Below are 12319 nucleotides of genomic sequence, written 5' to 3'. Positions count from 1 at the left end.
AACAAGAAGCGGAGCTTATCCAAGTGTTGAGACAACACAAGGATGCCATAGGCTGGACACTTACAGATTTAAAAGGGATCAGTCCTTTGATGTGTATGCATAAAATCTTACTTGAAGAAGATGCCAAACCTTCAAGACAACAACAAAGGAGGCTGAACCCAACTATGAATGAAGTGGTTCAGAAAGAAGTGTTGAAACTATGGCAAGCAGGGGTGATCTACCCCATCTCAGACAGCCTTTGGGTAAGCCCGGTGCAAGTAGTCCCTAAGAAGGGAGGGATCACTGTTGTGGCAAATGAGAAGAATGAATTGATACCCACAAGAACAGTGACTGGATGGCGTATGTTCATTGACTACCGGAAACTTAATGAAGCCACCCGGAAGGACCACTTCCCCTTACCCTTCATGGACCAGATGCTTGAAAGATTGGCAGGACATGAGTATTATTGCTTCCTAGATGGGTATTCGGGCTACAATCAAATTATTGTAGACCCCAAGGATCAGGAAAAAACTTCATTTACTTGTCCATATGGTGTCTTTGCTTATAGGAGAATGCCCTTTGGATTGTGCAATGCACCTGCAACATTCCAAAGTTGCATGCTCTCCATTTTTTCAGACATGATTGAGAAGTTTATAGAAGTATTCATGGATGACTTCTCTGTATTTGGGAACTCATATTCTGATTACCTATACCATCTTGCTCTTGTGCTAAAAAGCTGTCAAGAAACCAACCAAGTTTTAAACTGGGAGAAGTGCCATTTTATGGTGAGTGAAGGGGTGGTTCTTGGTCACAAGATTTCAAAAGATGACATAGAAGTGGACAAGGAAAAAGTGGAAGTAATTGAAAAATTACCTCCACCTTGTAATGTCAAAGCAATCAGAAGTTTTTTGGGACACGCTGGGTTCTATATGAGGTTTATCAAAGATTTTTCAAAGATTGCAAAACCCCTTAGCAACCTACTTGTCTCAAATACTCCCTTTATTTTTGATAGAGAGTGCATGGTAGCCTTTGATGAGCTTAAAAAGAAACTCTCATCTGCACCTATTATAGCACCACCAAGCTGGGATCTTCCCTTTGAACTAATGTGTGATGCATCTGATTTTGCTGTTGGTGCTGTTCTAGGACAGAGGAAAGACAAGCTAGTACATGTTATTTATTATGCTAGCAAGGTCCTTAATGAGAATCAAAGGAACTATACCACCACAGAGAAAGAACTTTTAGCCATATTTTTTGCTTTTGATAAGTTTAGATCATATCTCATTGGCTCAAAAGTAATTGTGTTCACTGATCATGCAGCGCTCAAATACTTGCTTACCAAACAAGAATCTAAGCCCAGACTAATAAGGTGGATTCTGCTGCTCCAAGAATTTGATATTGAGATTAAAGATAGGAGCGGAGCAGAGAACAAGGTAGCTGACCACCTCTCAAGGATCCCACAAGAAGAAGAGATGCAGCAAGTAGCAGTCAATGAAAGCTTTCCTGATGAATAATTGATGATGATCCGAGTAGCCCCTTTGTTTGCAGACATAGCTAACTTCAAGGCTATTGGGGAGCTACCAACCAACATCAATAGACACATGAGGAGAAAGCTAATTAAGGATGCCAAACACTACATCTGGGATGACCCTTATTTGTTCAAAAAGTGTGCTGATGGAATCCTAAGAAGGTGTATATCCTATGAAGAAGGGCAGAAAGTGTTATGGCAGTGCCATGGATCCGCATATGGAGGTCACTTCAGTGGAGAAAGGACGGCAGCAAAAGTGCTTCAATCTGGATTTTACTGGCCAACAATGTTTAAAGATGCCAAAAATGGTGTCAAGGTGTGACGAATGTCAAAGAGCTGGTAATCAAACCAAGAGAAATGAGATGCCACAACAATTCATACTAGAGCTGGAGCTATTTGACGTATGGGGATTGATTTCATGGGACCATTCCCAACCTCCTACTCAAATAGCTGTATATTGGTGGCTGTTGATTATGTTTCAAGGTGGGTAGAAGCCATAGGCACTATAACAAATGACAACAAGGTTGTGATAAGCTTCTTGAGAAGGAACATCTTCAGTAGATTTGGAGTTCCCAGAGCTCTCATTAGTGATGGAGGGACACACTTCTGTAACAAATAACTCGAGACACTCCTTTTCAGATATGGAGTAAAGCATAAAGTGGCAACCCCATACCACCCACAGACCAACGGGCAAGCTGAAATCTCCAACAGAGAGCTGAAACGAATCCTTGAAAAAACTGTTGGAAGCTCAAGAAAGGATTGGTCTAAGAAGCTGGATGATGCACTATGGGCCTACAAGACAGCCTATAAGACTCCCATTGGGATGTCTCCATACCAACTGGTATATGGCAAGGCTTGTCACTTACCAGTTGAACTTGAGCATAGAGCATTTTAGGCTCTAAAGATGTTAAACTATGATGAGCAAGCTGCTGGAGAAAAGAGATTAATGCAACTCAATGAGCTGGAGGAGTTTAGAAATCAAGCATATGAGAATGCAAAAATCTACAAAGAGAACACAAAAAGGTGGCATGACCAAAAGATAGCAAGAAGGGAGTTCACTGAAGGACAGAAGGTGTTACTCTACAACTCAAGACTCAAGTTCTTTCCTGGAAAACTGAAGTCTAGATGGTCAGGACCTGTCACCATACTCAAGGTGTTTCCCTATGGTCATGTGGTGCTCATGGAGGACAAGACTCATAGAACTTTCTCTGTCAATGGCCATAGACTCAAACACTACTTGGGAGGCTCCTTAGAGGAGCAGAGAGTGAGCTACAAGCTCAGCTGAAGATGAAGAAATGTCAAGCTAATGACAATAAAGAAGCGCTAGTTGGGAGGCACCCCAACACTTTACCCTTTTTTGATTTAATTGCTTTTCTTAGAAGTAGTTTAAAATCTATTGCTTTAGATAGTTTAATTTTCAGTCTCACATTTGTGTTACATTACCAAATTAGGATTAGTTTACAATTGTAGATTAGAAAGTTTGATATTATCTTTGGTAGCTAGATTTTCTTTACACTCTTTTATTTCTTCCTATTTTGGAATTACAATTTGATGAGGGAATAAATCATGATGAGTGAATGGGCTGAGAACTAGCTAAATTGCTAAGTTTGGTGTGGCCTCTCACCCACTTAATCTAGGCTTACAAACAATTTATAGTTTGATTTTAAAGAGTAAACCCAGAGATTAAGTTTGGTGTGGCCACCACCAAGGATCACCTAGCAGCCCAAGTCACCTAATTTGAAAGCACTTAATGCTTTGGGCAAGAACATGAATGTGGTTTAATGAGTTCAGAGGAATTGGAATCAAAAGAAAATGAAAAGATTGATGTTACTCCATTCTTATGAACACATTAAATACACAATGATGGAACCAATTTATTAAGATGCCAAAGAATTAAGTTTGGTGTCCCAAGGGATACCCATCAGTTCCAATCCAAATTACTCTTGATGAAAAGGAATGTGAAGGGGTTCTTTTGTCATTACTAATGGGTTCAGTTTCAATTTCAGGAGAGAAGATGGGGCCCACATGGTAAACAACTCACAAAGCAAGGAGGTCAAAGTGTACTTGCACTTTCGAACTCAACACATGCAGAAGACTCTGAGAGAAAAGAGTTGGCGCCTCTTCCCACGCTAGGCACCACTCCCCAAGTGGGAAAACATTTAACCCTTTTTATTTCTCACTCTTCATACCATACCATTCACCCATTATAAAAGTCTCACCTCCCCATTTCCTCTCCCACTTCAACATTCCCCAATCACACACGAAGAGCATACACCCCTTACTTCCTTTCTCTTTTCATCTTTTACCATCTCTTTCCTTACTTTCTTTCTTGTTTTTCTTGATTGGGACAATCAAGTCCTAATTTTAGTGTTGGAGCAAAACCTTGTTTTGCTTGCTCTTTCTTGCAACCCCCTCCCCCATTTTTTTTCACAACCTCAAACACACTCTCTCAACCTAATGGCACCACCAAAAAGCTCAGCCTCAAAGAAAAGAAAAACCAAGGAACCAACCTCCGAATCCTTAAGCTCTTTCAACGAGTACAAGTTCCTCTCCGCATTCAACCAAAATCAATTCTACGGTTGGGTGAGTGAGAGGGAAATCATTCCAGAAGTTGGGTTTCAACTAGGGAGGAATGAGCATATTAAAATCAACATTGAGATCAACAATAGGGGTTGGTCACTTCTATGCAACCCACCAAGGAAAGTGGTAGAGAGCTTGGTAAGGGAATTCTATGCTAACGCAGTACCTCAACCAGGACAACAATATGGCTACATTAGCTATGTAAGGGGGAAGTCCATTGACTACAGCCCCTCTAGCATAGAAAGAATGCTAATGGTGAAAAGGACAAGCTCCACTCAGAGCTATGAAGAAAGAATGAAGCAACAAGACCCTGGGTTTGAGGAGATCTTGAGTGAAATTTGTGTGCTGAATGTGCGTTGGATCAATGACAAGGATGGGATACCCAACCAATTGAGGAGAAGAGATTTAAACCCCCAAGCTAGAGGGTGGCTAAAATTTGTGAGGAGGTCCCTAATCCCAACATCCAACACTTCAGAGGTGACCAAGGAGAGAGCTGTACTCATCTACAGCATCATGAAAGGAGAGAACATCAATGTGGGGAGATGATTGCCAACAACATCAACAAAGTGCTGAAAAACACCAGTGACAACACAAGGTTGGCATTCCCCAGCATCATACAGAGGCTATGTGATGAGGCTGGAGTTGAAAAGATAATTGATGAGGTGCTTGTGAAGCAAGACAAGTTCATAACTGCTAAAAAGATGGCCAAAGTGGTAGCTGTTCACCCACTCAACAGGGCCAGAGAACGAAGAGCTCATGCCCATGAATCACAACAACAACAAGAAGAGGAAGAGGCAGAAGAGCAACCTCAATTCTTGGCAATTCAACCACCACCACAATACCAATATCATCAATTTTCATAGGGATTCAACTGGGAACAATTGCAAGGAGATGTACACCAAATGAAGGGAGACCTACACCACTTGAGGGAAGATGTCAATCAACTCAAAGAAACTCAAAAATAACAATGGAGCAAAGTCAACCAGAACATTCAATAATTCCAAGGGGGTTTTGAGAACCTTAAGGAGCAGCAAGATCAGATTAACTGGGGAGAGATGCAAGGCAGCTTAGGAATGATTCTAAGACGATAATTACAACAAATGAAAAGTCTTGCTGAATTCAGACACCTTTATGAAGCAAGAACTGTAGCCAGAGGGGAATATGATTGCTATGCACAAACAAAGTTGAGCTACTTGTGCAATGTAGTAGCTAACATGAACCCCATTTACCCCACCTATATGCAGAAATTGGAGGAACTCAGCTCAAGGCAAGAAGAAATAGCATACCAACACAAGGAGAATGTAAAATCTTACACGAGGAAGCTAGGATTTTGGAAACCCAAGGATGCCAAAGCACAAGAAGGTTCCTCCAAGCCAGATGAAGGTGGCCCCTCCCCCTCCAAGAAGAAGGACAAAGGGAAGGGGCCAATGAACTAAAGATGCTGCTCAAGGTTGTTGAGTCCCATGGTTGATATTTTCTAAATTCTGAAATCTTGTTTAAGCCTTTGCTTTATTTACTTTTTGAATAAATAATCATGCTAGGATAGTTTATGTTTTATGCTTAGTTTTAATTCCTATTTGAAGTCTTTATGAGTTTTTTTTTACAAGAAAGAAAATGCCATGTATTTCAAGTCTTCATTTCAACATAAATAAAAGTAGAGCTTGTCTCCATAAGAGTTATTGTGAGTTGTGCAAAAACATCAAGAGAGACCAAAGCCAATAGAGATTATCAAACAAACTAAGAAATAAGAAACTAAGTGTAGAACCTTGGATGAACTAAAAAGAAAATGAGTCATGGAAGAGCAACTAGTCCTAGAAGGTATAACAAGGGAAGGTTAAAGGGTGTTCCTTGAATATCCATAGAACTAAGAGGTAGTAAGCAATAAAGACCCAAGGCTCTGAGCATCAACTACTGGGATAGAAAAAGAAACATTAAAAAGCTCAAAAAGAATTAAAGATCTTAGTAGATGCTTGTGATGAAGATGTGTCAAGAAGAGACCTGGGCAAGTAAATTCTTAAGGGTGTCTCAACACCTAGTACCCTAAAACCAACTGGTTTAGGATTGATAATTGAAAGCCTAATTAAAGGGTTGTCTTGAGACAAAACACTTAGAATCGTGGTCAAGAAAACAAAACAACCCTTGCTACTTCAAGGTGACAATCAATAGAAAGGACCCCTAAAGCCTATACCTGAAAGAACCCTCAAGGATCCAAGAGCTTTTTATGACATTAAAACATTCATACATGTGTTGAACACTTGGTTTTACTCTTAGTTGTATTGCAATAACTCAAAGCCAAGGCCTCAAGTTATAAAGGTTTACTCACATTGATTTGCTTGGGACAAGCAAAACTTAAGTTTGGTGTTGTGATGACTTGCATCATCTACCCTTCTTTCTTGCGTAAAGAAGACCATAAAAGAGCATAAATCTCATTTGATCAGTACAATTCATGCATTATTTGATGAATATTATGGTACACTACTTTGAGATGAGTTGTGCTGAATTTCAGGTGAAAAAGGCATAAAAAATGGGAAGAAGACAAACAAGAAGCTGGGCGTGTGAAATTGGCGTGCCACTTGGGAGCAAACGCCACAAAAATGCACTGGCATGGCACGTCAGGAGCTAGGCGTGGCACGCCAGTACTAAAGTCCAGAGAAGAAGTCCAAGCACGCATGAGGGCGTGGCACGCAAGGGACTGGGTGTGGCACGCTAATACATTATTCCAGAGAGCTACAATGGGGGACACAAAAAGGGTGTGGCATGCCAGGTTGGGCGTGGCACGCCTGACCCATCAACTACCATGGGTGTGCCACTTGAGCAAAGGGGCGTGGCACGCCAATGCACCATTCCAAGAAGAACCTTCACTATGGCGTGCCACTTGGTGTCGAAGGCGTGGCACGCCAGCCCCAAGAAGTCACTTGGGCGTGCCACTTGAGAACCCAGGCGTGGCACGCCAAGCTTGAAGAGTTCATAAATCCATGGGCGTGCCACTTGAACAGCATGGCGTGGCACGCTGGTACAACAATCCAGAGAAGGGACTAAAGGCAATTGAAGACTGGGCGTGCCACTTGAAGTCGAAGGCGTGGCACGCCAACCTCTCACCCTCACTTAGGCGTGCCACTTGGTGTCGAAGGCGTGGCATACTAATCCAAGCATGTCACTATGGCGTGCCACTTAAAGGCTGAGCCGTGGCATGCCAACTATTGGAACCAAGACAAGATCATGGGCGTGGCACGCCAGCCTTTAGGCATGGCACGCTGGTATAAGTTTCCAGAGAGGATGAAGGAGGCCAATTACATGGGACGTGCCATTTCGAATCGAAGGTGTGGCACGCCACTCACCATTCTTCACTTAGGCGTGCCACTTGAGCAACCAGACATGGCACGCCAGTGTCATTCAGAGAGCAAGAAGCATTGGGGCGTGCCACTTGAGTTCGTGGCGTGGCAGGCCAGTTCCAGTTTCCAGAGGCAAAGAAAGGAGGAAAAAGGCAAAAGGCGTGCCACTTGAGTTCGAAGGCGTGGCACGCCAACACACAAATTTTACTAGGGCGTGCCACTTGAGTTCGATGGCGTGGCACACCAACGCACGAATTCCACTAGGGCGTGCCACTTGAGTTCGAAGGCATGGCACGCCAAGGTTGATAGCGAGCTGAGCGTGCCACTTGAAGTATTGGGCGTGTCACGCCAAGCTAGAAATGAAGGGCACGTGACACGCCAGTAAAGCGCCAGCCACACGCCAGCTGGGAAGTCACGCTTATTGAGTGTTTTCTTTTCCCTCTAAAATGTAATTTTCCTTTTTCACTTTTGTAATTATTTTATTTTACTAGGAGTAGTATAAATACCCCCAAGGAGTACTAAAGAAGGGGTTAAGCAGTCAGTTTTAGATCCACTTTTACACTTCACTTTTGAGTACTTTTTGAGCTATGAGTAGCTAACTTCCCTCTCATTGAAAGAGGGAGCTCTATTGTATTTGATGGATTGATAATAGTGAAATTCTTCTTCTCTTCATCTTCTCTTTGATTTGCTAGAAGGAAATTTGTTCTTAATGCTTAGCATTCAATTATCTTGGAAAAGAGATTGAATGTAATTGAGTTTTATAAGAACCTTGGAAGAGGAAACATAAAACCATTCTTGAAATTCTTTCTCACACTTGAATAGGATTTGGGTTTTGGTGTTTGGATATGGTGACATATAATCCTCCCTGTACTTGAACCTAGGAAAGTGTGTGGTATAATCAGGGAACAAGCTTCATCTCTTCTCATGAGCAATTAGACCAAGAAATTGGCTATTGATCAAGATTTGAGAGATTGAGTCACCAAGGGATTGGGGCTCAATCAATCATGATTGCCAAGAGGTTAATGAGTTGCATGATTGAAGATGAGATGAAATCAATTAATCCAGAGAATGCAATATCTCTTGATCCCAATGCTTATTTTATCTTTCTTTCTTTTATTTACTTTATGGTTATTTACATTTTCTGCACCTTATATTTCTAGCACTTTACTTTCTTGTACTTTACTTTTCTTGCCATTTACTTTCTTGCACTTTATTGCTTTCCTTTATATTCATGCAATTTATATTTCCTTGTTTGAATATCACTCCAATTATGAATAGTCTGACTAGGATAATCAACTAACTATTGTTTGCCTTAATCCGTTAATCTCTGTGGGATTCGACCCCACTCCTAGTGGGTTATTACTTGACGATATTTGGTGCGCTTGCCAATGGACGGATTCATCACTCATTATATGTGGGTAGTGAATTCCGGTCATCAAGTTTTATGGCGCCGTTGCCGGGGATTAATTTGGATTAACAAACTACCGGTTGGTTGATTACCTAGATTAGACACTTTCTTTCTTTCTTTTTTTTTGTCATTTAATTTCTTTTTATTTTCTCTTGCTACTAAGGTGTTTGTGTTATTGCCTCACTAAGAATCCTTCATCTGTGACAGTGGAGATTCCAATTTCTTTTGGTGATTATTGTTTGAGATAAAGCATTTTGCAAGTAAGAATGGAGTTTACCTCACATTTTGATCAATCATGTTATATGGGATATTGCCCACCACCATAAAATGATTCTAGTCATTTTCTTAATGGTGGCTGGGAATATCACCAAAGAATGATAGAGTATGAGCAACCAAATGAAATGGAATACCTCCCAGAGCCACAAAATAGTTCATATTGTTATAACAACTATAGAAATTTTGGCCTTGGAAGGAATTTTAATGCTGCATACCCCATTCTTCAAAGACTATCATCCCATAATTGTCCAACCTATGCAACTCCATAAAATCTTCTAGAATTTGCAATAGAAGAACTCTCCAAGAGATATCTCTTCATTGCCCAACTTAGTGAGTTTTTAAGGCAAAATGTAAGAGAGGTGATTGAAGATATGGAAATCTCAAGGAGAAATTAAGAAGAAAAAAAAGAGACAATTGGCACAATATTTTGTTGATGAACCAACCAATGACTTCCCTTGGCCCGGGGAAGAATATCATGCCATCACTCTAAGGAGTGGAGAAGTGCTTAATGAGGGTAAAAATAAAAAATTGGTAGAGCAAGAAGAAGAGATCTTTGTACCAAGAGAGCCACCATTCCAAGACGTTCTTGATAAAGAGGATACTCCAATCATCTCACAACACCCAAGTTCTAAAAACAAAGAAGTGAAGGCAATCAACCAAAATACTGGAATGAGGATTGTGACCAAGATACAAAGGAAAACATTCATAAAGAAGAAAAGGTCAACTGCAAATAATCCAACCCCTGTCCCAACAAGCAAAGCAAATCAAGCAAATAACAAAAGAAAGCTTGTTGGGAAGAGGCCTACACAGGGGACATCAACTTGCTCTTTTCTCCCCTTGAGTTCATTCCACTTGAAAAATTGGAAGAAGAGGAAGAAAGTTGAGAAAAACATGTCAAGCTAATGACACTAAAAGAGCGCTTGTTGGGAGGCAACCCAACTGTAGGTAACATTTTCTTTCTTTGCTTAGTTTACTTTCAATAATTTGGCATATGATTGGATTCTAAGTTTGGTGTTGCCATGCAACAATTTAATTTTCAATCTTCACTGGGTACTTGCATCATGCTAAAATGAAAGTGTCACACTAAGTTTGGTGTTGCCACTTATCTTTCATGCTCTATACCATGCACACCACTTATTAATGCAATCATATTACCTCTGTTTCTTTCTTGTGCCTTTATTGTTATTCTTAATTTTTCTTGCTTAAACACATGTACTACTAACATTCTATTGTTTAAGACATTCATGAACTATCATAAACCCCATCACCACTATATTATTTGTTGCTTGAGGATAAGCAATCATTCTAAGTTTGGTGTGGGAAGGGGAAGAATAGGAGAAAAGTGACAACAACAATGAAGATGAACTACAAGGTGGTAAAGTTTCATTTCCTCTTATTTGTTTCCAGTACATTTAAATTGCATGATTGTCTCTTATTTTCCTTGTATGCATGTGTGTTGTGAATAAGCATAGCTTGATTGCTAAATTGTAACATGTGCTATGATATCATAACTACCATCTTGAGTTTTGTAAGTTCAAAAGCAATTAAGTATCATGATCATAAACAAAAAAGGTCATTAAAGAAGAAGTTAGTATGAGCTTATATGTATTGGGAAGCTAGCATGATTATTGTTGCTCAATTGCATTTGAATTTGTTTAATTGAAGTTTTCATCTAGGACATTTTATGAAATCTTTGAAATCATGAAAACCTTGAAGAAGAAAATGCAAATAAGGCAAGAAAAAGAAAAAGGGAAAGAATGAGAAAGCTGAAGGCTCTGAGTACGAATGACAATTCATTTGTTAAGTACTTGTGGTGTTTATGTATCAAGCAAAGAGCTTGAAAACAAAACACTTAGAGTCAAGGCTAGGCTCAAGTGCAAAAGTACTCCCTCAAAGCTCAAGGCTCTGAGCATCAATGATTAGAAGGAAAGTAAAGAAAAGAAAAAAATGAGCTTAAAGAGTCCTCTAATTAAATGCTTGTGGTGCTTATGTATCAAGTGGTAATACTTGAAAACAAAGCATTTAGAGTCGTAGCTTTCAACACATGGTGTAAAGCACCCAAAAGTTAAGCTAAGAAAAGAATGAAAGGCTTGCTTCAAGGAAGGAACATAAAGAAAAAGATTTCATAAAATGAGCTAGATAGAAGCATCAATCATTTGAATCTCTTTTGTGATTGTAGCATGCTAAAAAACTAGCCAACCATGAACATAAAAATTGCTACTCTTCTCACCTTTGTTTGTCAAAATCTATTGCATGATTCTTTATTTGCTTGAGGACAAGCAAAGTTTAAGTTTGGTGTTGTGATGACTGCGCATCATGTACCCTTTTTCTTATATAAAAGGATCATAAAAGAGCATAATCTCATTAATCAATGCAATTTCATAAACCAAATGATATATATTATGGTACATTGCTTTGAAATGAGTTTGTGCTGAATTTCAGGTGAAAAGAGCAACAAAAGGGGAAGGAAAACAACAAATAAGGATGGGCGTGTGAAGCTGGGTGTGCCACTTGAAGCTCTGGGCATGGCATGCCAAGCTTTTGAACCAACTCTCAACAATGGGCGTGCCACTTGAAGCTATGGGCGTGGCACGCCAGGCCAACATTCCAGCAAAGAAGGTTGAAGAATTTTACATGGGCGTGCCACTTGGAGCTCTGGGCGTGGCACGCCAAGTTTGTGAAGCCAAGATCCCAAAGAGGGCGTGCCACTTGGTGTTTTGGGCATGGCACGCCAGGCTTAAGTTCCAGAGGAGGGATTTTGAGCCCCACTATGGGCGTGGCACGCCAAGCATTGGGCGTGGCACGCCGGGGCATATGCTAGCCTGACCTCCTCTCATTTAAATGAGTATATCCTGAGCTACACAACTCCAAATGAGATGATTTCAGTGCCATTAAAAAGTAGACATCCATATCTTTCTAACCATATATAACATTTTATAATGGAACTGGAATTGAGGAAGATATTGACCCCGAAAACACAGGGAGAAAAATACGTTACCGCAGAGTTACCAGTCTGACCTCTTCATCTTCAAAGGGACATAACTTGAGTTGTAGAGATCCAAATGATGTGATCTTTGTGGAGTTGGAAAGATAACATCAATAGCTTTCCAACGATATATAACACTCTAGGGTGAACATTAAAACTGGAGGTGAAAAAGGCCATTATTCCGGCATTGCAAAATCTGGGTGTGCCACTTGACATCGAAGGTGTGGCACGCC

Source organism: Arachis hypogaea, chromosome 14, assembly GCF_003086295.3.
Source record: "Arachis hypogaea cultivar Tifrunner chromosome 14, arahy.Tifrunner.gnm2.J5K5, whole genome shotgun sequence".
Lineage (NCBI taxonomy): Eukaryota > Viridiplantae > Streptophyta > Magnoliopsida > Fabales > Fabaceae > Arachis > Arachis hypogaea.
This window is presented reverse-complemented; position numbering follows the sequence as displayed.